General features: G+C 43.4%; 1 pseudogene; it reads left to right on the top strand.

Annotated features, from left to right (window-relative positions):
• The first annotated feature begins 3,019 nt into the window (after positions 1-3,019).
• On the top strand, positions 3,020-3,194 carry LOC130294758 (U2 spliceosomal RNA; annotated as a pseudogene).
• Positions 3,195-7,471: the final 4,277 nt, after the last annotated feature.

Genomic DNA, 7,471 nt, shown 5'->3' with positions numbered 1-7,471 from the left:
CCAGAGAGGTTGAGCCGTTGCTAGTGGATACGACCTGGTCACTACCGCCGCAGCAAGACCATCCCGCTTTGCGGCGGGCTCTGGTGAAAACCAGTAGTGACTTAGAACCGATCCACTAGCACGGTCCACGCCAATCCCTCTCTGGCACAGAGGATCCACTACCAGCCAGCCGGCATCGTGACACAGGCTTCATCCCGCATGAAAAGGTTTGCCGATAAGAAAAGAAGAACTCCCCCCATTTTTGCTCCTGGAGACAAGGTATGGCTCTCCGCTAAATATGTCCGCTTTCGTGTCCCCAGTTACAAACTGGGACCACGCTATCTTGTTCCTTTCAAAGTCTTGTGCCAGATTAACCCTGTCTCTTACAAACTCCTTCTTCCTCCTTCTCTTCGTATTCCCAATGCCTTCCATGTCTCTCTCCTTAAACCACTCATCATTAACCGCTTCTCTCCCAAACTTGTTTCTCCCACTCCTGTTTCCGGTTCTTCTGACGTCTTCTCCGTGAAGGAGATTCTGGCCTCCAAGACGGTCAGAGGGAAAAAAAATTTCTTGGTGGATTGGGAGGGCTGTGGCCCAGAAGAGAGATCCTGGGAACCTGAGGACAACATCCTAGACAAAAGTCTTGTCCTCAGGTTCTCAGGCTCCAAGAAGAGGGGGAGACCCAAGGGGGGGGTACTGTTACGCCGAGCGCTCCAGGTCCCCGCTCCTCCCCGGAGCGCTCGCAACATCCTCGCAATTGCAGCGCCCCGGTCAGACCTGCTGACCGGGTGCGCTGCAATACCTCTCTCAGCCGGGATGCGATTCGCGATGCGGGAGGCGCCCGCTCGCGATGCGCATCGCGGCTCCCGTACCTGACTCGCTCTCCGTCGGTCTTGTCCCGGCGCGCGCGGCCCCGCTCCTTAGGGCGCGCGCGCGCCGGGTCTCTGCAATTTAAAGGGCCACTGCGCCACTGATTGGCGCAGTTGGCTTAATTAGTGTGTTCACCTGTGCACTCCCTATTTATACCTCACTTCCCCTGCACTCCCTCGCCGGATCTTGTTGCCATTGTGCCAGTGAAAGCGTTTCCTTGTGTGTTCCTAGCCTGTGTTCCAGACCTCCTGCCGTTGCCCCTGACTACGATCCTTGCTGCCTGCCCTGACCTTCTGCTACGTCCGACCTTGCTCTTGTCTACTCCCTTGTACCGCGCCTATCTTCAGCAGTCAGAGAGGTTGAGCCATTGCTGGTGGATACGACCTGGTTGCTACCGCCGCTGCAAGACCATCCCGCTTTGCGGCGGGCTCTGGTGAATACCAGTAGCAACTTAGAACCGGTCCACCAGCACGGTCCACGCCAATCCCTCTCTGGCACAGAGGATCCACCTCCTGCCAGCCGAAGCGTGACATTGGGAAACATGAAATCTAAGATAGAAGCCTAAATGTTGATAAAGACAAAAGGGGAAAATAACATGGAGAAATGTAGGAGAGGAAGAAAAAGATGGGGGTGAAGGAAATGAAGGTTATGATGGGAATGACCAATTGCTTTTGCTTAAGATCTTCATATAAGCCCACTGGTTGAAAAACTAAAATTGAAGGTTAAACATTTCCCAATTTCATGGTGCAGGCACAGCATGCTCCTTTCTCCATATGGCTGTAAAAGAGCTGAGGCTTCTTCATTTTGAGGCCTAGCCTTGTGGCATGCCTTCACTTTGGATTCAGTGGAACCAGCTGACCATCTTCTGCAGATGGCCTCCTCAAATTTACCATTACTGTTTATTTTTTTGGGAAGTTGGATTAGGCATGTTTAGGGGACATTTATAGAGACCTGTGCAGAGGTAAAGTTAACCAGTCGCCCATAGAAACCAATCAGATTGCTTCTTTCATTTTTGAAAAGGCCTATTCAAAATGAAAGAAGTGATTTGATTGGTTGCTATGGGTAACTGGTGAAATTTTCCTCTTTATTATTTATTAAAACCTGTGCAGAGGAAAAGTTGATAAATCTCCCCCATTGAATTTCAATGATCGATGTCTCTGTTCTCTGACTGAGTCAAGTGTGTATGTGGAGGAATAACTGTAAAATTTTGGATCAGTCGGGATATCAGGGGCGCCCTTTTAATGATAACTTAAAGTGCAACTTATAATAACGGTGGATGAAGGAAGGCATGACTATAAATATGAATGCAAATGCTTGGAACACCAAGAAAAATTATCTTGATAGCCAAGGATTAGTACAGCATCATGGTCACTTGTTCTATCCAAGGCTGTTGTTAGGGTGTATAACTAGGCAATTGTCCCAGGCCCCATCCTCAATGTGGTCCCTTGGGGGACAGGGACACGTTAATGTTATCCCACTGTCCAGTATCCCCCAGGGGAGGACCACTTTAAACAGCATCTGAATATTAAGGATGTGGATGCAGTTGAAGTCTATGGTAAAGACCCAACAGATTAGTAATTGATGGCATATCCTGTGGATAGACCATCAATACAATGTCCATTTTAAACCCATTCAGTATTTTTCTTATATCTTTATAACAAGGTCATCTGTACCACAGACCCACTCTATGTGGCTGCTAAAGGGCACTGATGAGATGGTGCCCATTCCAACATAGTTTCTATAGTTATCAATCAAGGAAATGAAAACATAACCTCCAGTAGTAAAAATGGGTTGGGGGCACCCGAGTGGTCAGGCGGGTGTCCCTGTTTCAAGCAACCCATTATGACATAGGCATACGTACCACAGTGGAATCCAGTGTGGTTGCAAGAGGATCCCAGAAGAGAGGGGCCCATTTCAATTAAGTTTCCAGGCTTGGTAAAAAAGAAAGTGAAAAAGTGAACTCAAGTCATAAATATAGGATCGGGCCACCTTGACTTCCTGTGGTTACAGTTACAAGTGCACTTGTGTCAAGCAGCATCTTAAAGAAGCCTTATTTTATAATTTCAATGAGCCTCTCCTTCCATGTATGTCCTGCATTATAATTTACAAAAACTACTGGAAAAAATACAATAGTATTGTTTATTGTACTAACAAATGAAAGGTAAGAAATATCGCTTCTCGGCCTTTTGGCTGAGATCAAGTGTAGTATCTGTTCTTATCAGTTCATATCGGTGGATCAGGCACCACTGATGTGGGACTGGTGAGGATGGGTGCTGCATGGTGGGGGAAGGTGTACCAGGGCATTCTGAGGAATCAGCTCAACGGCTGCCCCTATGTGACCTGTTCCTTCCGGGTCTCACCATGAGGCTGGGAGGGTTTAGAGCCGAGGTACTTTAGTGCATCAGGGAGAGGTGACCCCGAGGTGCCAAAACTCACTGAGTTGATGCACTGAGTTGAAGCACACGCACCATGAACTCTTCACCTTGTGGCACTCACCTCTTGATTCCCAGCCTTCTGACTAGGATCAGAGAAATTTTTATCGAATGTCTGGGTGTCCCTCCTAGCGGTCTAGGGGAGGTGTGTGTGACCATTAGGTTCTGCAAATCCCTGCAAGAACCCGGGGTACTCCTGCCTGGGCAGGGTACCGACCGTTAACGGCTCTGCGGGCAGATACCTTGGCTAATGCAGAGGGGGATGCTGGGAGCATTTGTGGTCCCTTAGTAGCTTCGGCAAAAAGGGAACATTGAACCTGGAACCTCGCAGGTACCTTCTGGTCTGGAGGTGAAGGGTAAGGTTTGTTGGGGGGCCTCTTTCCTGTCGGAGAAGGGTTTGTGATAGACCACATCCTTTGTGGACTTTTTTTTAGTGTAACACGTTTTGCACTTTTTCTTGCACTTTGGGTGATTCGAAAGCATGATCCTTGGCTGTTAGATTAAATAAAGGTGAGAGAAATAAAGTCATATCTTTACATGGCAGACAGATATACTATCATATAACTGTTGGCTTTTAACAATAGCTCCGTTCCATGTTATATTTACGGTCATACTTATTGTGATCTATTAAATGCCTTACATCTCAATATTCTGAAATACGCCACGTATTCCCCAGAGGTCGTCTATTACAGATATCACTATCAATATCTCTTTCCCACAATAACTGAACATCGATATTAATTAACCCCGACCACCACAGACAAATGGGTGATAATTACATTAAGCGTGTGCTGGCATTGTACTGATCTTACAGCATTCAGTCTATTCAAATATATTTAAATGCATTCAAATGAGCTATTCAATGTCAGATGAAAGAACAGTCCTATAGTTTTATCAGAGTGTTTATTTTAGTGTCATAATCCAGACAAGAAATCCTTTATACACTGTATTGTCAGGAAATAGTGATGCTTGTACGTGGGCATTTACACCCAAAATGTTTACTCTTCTAACTAAATATGGATATATGTGAAAAAAGGATATTTCTTAGATAACTAGATGAGTGCCCGGCATTGCCCGGTTTTTCCTTCCTAATTCTTGTTGGGGAGGAAAATCAACAAAGGAGGAAGATTTTGACTTCATATCCCATCTTCATATGCTGTTGCCATATCCCGTCCTCATATCCCGACCTCATATCCCAACCTTATATCCCATCCTTATATCCTGTCCTTATATCCCATGCTCATATCTCAACCTCATATCCCGACCTCCTATCCCGACCTCATATCCCGTCCTCATATCCCGTCCTCATATGCTGTCCTCATATCCGTCCTCATGTCCCGTCCTCATATCCCGACCTCATATCCCGTCCTCATATCCCGACCTCATATCCCGTCCTCATATCCCGACCTCATATCCCGTCCTCATATCCCGACCTCATATCCCGGCCTCATATCCCGTTCTTATGTCCCATCCTCATATCTTGTCCTTAGGTGGAACTGGGCGTGAATTGCAAGCCAGACCGATGCACAAAAACGGTAGAGAATAAAAGAGGTGGGGCCTAAACATTGGGCATGTCTTTGTGAGATGGGGTGTGGCTTGCAAGCCAGACTGACACATTCACCAGAAGATGCAGAGCGTAGCTTGTGGAATAAGATACTTGAAGTCCCATATACTTGCATGGGACTTGAAACAAAAACCCATCTTTTATATAAGGGTGTAGGTAAGCATTAATTTAACTATCTGCAGAATACATTCAGAGCCAATCAGATACCTTCCTTATGGTGATGCATGATGGGTAAATATCTGCCTGCATTTTTCAGCATGGAGGACACTGTCAATTCTGACCAAATCCCTAACTCCATGTGCTAAAATGCAGGAACCTCCGCGTGCTCCACTGTTGGCTGCAGACATTCATTGAAACTCTTTAGCCCTTTGGGGATTAATCTTTCAATTACAGACAAATATTTCAAATTGTATTCAGTCCAGAGCACCTGCGGTAATTTTTCTTTACCACAGTTCCTATTTTTTCATGCAGAGGCAAAAATCTTTTGGCAGTGATTTTTCCATTAATGGCCACTTCTGGCCAGACATCTCCAAACAACAGAGGGACATACCTAGGTCCCATTGGTTTCTGCTAGTTCTGAGCTGATGGCACTGTTGGACATCTTCCGATTTTGAAAGAAAGTATGCATGATGGGGGAGATTTATCATCCTGATCTTTTCTCCGCAGTAGTTTAGACATTAAAATGTGATGTGTTTTGGTCTAGCGTGCAACAAATTTATCAAATGTTGCACATTGTTTCAGAAATTTGGCGTAGAAACTTCCTGTCACCTATTTAGATTGCATTACCGCCTGGGTCAACATGGTTTAAAATTTCGTCTTAGTTTGTGTTGATGCTACTTTTTTGTGACTTTTAAGAAAAAGTTGCAGTTGAAAAATAATGACCACTGCATTTTGTGCTCTATTATAAACCACTATGCTTGTTGGGAAGAGAAAAGCTCTAAACTAAAAGTCGCATAAAAGGGTCAACTAAACTGAGCTTTTCTGAAAGACAAATTTAGACAATCTCAAAACGGTCTAAACAGTTTGATAACTCTCCCTAATTGTGTCTTTGATCTGCTGTACTAATTTTCTTTGGCTAGTCACTGCATCAATGGTCCTCAATGTTGCCCATTTTACCTGCCAAAAAAGCATAAACAGCACATCCTGAAACCCCAGGCTGCTTTGAATTTTTTCCTGGGAGAGACCATGCTGATGCATTATACCTACCTTGTTGTGCTCAGTTTATCCATGATGTATGACCTGTGACATGACACCACCTTCCACTATGTCACCTTTGTAGCAGAGTTTGGCTATTCCTCACCCAGTTTCAAGCCTCCTACACAGTAGTTTCAGTTTAATGACTATGTTTCAACCTATGAAAAAGTTTCGACACATGAAAATAATTATCATTATCACCTGTTTGGTATAATTGGCTCATTATACACCTGACAATAATCCTAAAAAATCCCTGACTTTGTGCAAGTGTACCTATAATATTCTAAGCTGTTTTGAAGGCAAAAGGCGATCACACCAAACATTGATTTGATTAAGATTTCTCTTCTGTTCATTTACATTACATTTTGTTAATTGATAGCAAACGAGAATTGATAAATAAATGATTTACACTAATTATTAAGTCATTATTACTTTGCAGCATTTTTTCCATACCTGCCTAGAACCTTTACATAGTACTTTATATAAGAGTGTACGTGTGCTTGAATTAAAAATTCCAATAAAAATCTGAAACTTAGGTGTTTAGGTCACAACTATATTCAGCTTTAATAGGTATTTCTGAAATATTTCTATCTTATTGGTTGTAGTAAGTCTATGGTACAGGTCAGATAATTTCACCAATATAATGAAGCCAAAGGAAAGCTCTTTTTCATATAAATGTACCATATTTTCACCTACTAAAATCTTCACCCTTGATATAATATGAATACACAGGTCATTTTATGACACGTATATGTTTCTTACAGTTTTCTTACCTATTTTGGTCTTTCTGTTCAGCCAAGATATATAATGTAATTTCATGCGGCCCTTTTTTTTATTTGTAGCCATGCGATCATTTTCTATCTCTTTCTCCATAAAAGCAGAAGGCTCCGGTCAGGACAGGCAATGTGGTTACAAATCATTGCATCCAATTACCACGGCTTAGTAAATCTGGCTCTTAAAATAAAAAAAGCCCTTAACAGGCATCGAACATGTAACCTAGTTCTTGATAGCCGGTGGTTAGTTGTAAACCCTCCTCCGAACGCTGAGGGGGTGAAGAAAAAAATCAATTCTTTATTACAAGAACTTCACAGATTATCTGATTTTGACTCTGAAGTCCACTGTAAACGTATGGCTTTGCTTTTGATACCAGACGAGAGCCATATCATTATTAGAAAACCCTATAGGCAACACTGATGTTATCGTAAATAGGTTCCCTGACTTTGCTTGATGTGAACAAAATGGGCGCCCCAGGCTCATTTCAATACAACTAGAAATTGTTCCCGTGTAATTTGTGCACAAAATAACAAATGTTCAATATCACCTACTGCTTGGTCCTTAATCAGATCTGAACAACAGAGCCAGCAAGAGAGAAACCATTGCTACAAAATTTGGTTAAGCTATTTTTTTATTACGATTTTATGCATTATTCCCC

Source organism: Hyla sarda, chromosome 10 (genome assembly GCF_029499605.1).
Source record: "Hyla sarda isolate aHylSar1 chromosome 10, aHylSar1.hap1, whole genome shotgun sequence".
In the NCBI taxonomy this organism is placed as follows: domain Eukaryota; kingdom Metazoa; phylum Chordata; class Amphibia; order Anura; family Hylidae; genus Hyla; species Hyla sarda.
The sequence above is the reverse complement of the archived record's forward strand: the minus strand, read 5'-3'. Positions and strand labels throughout refer to the sequence as shown.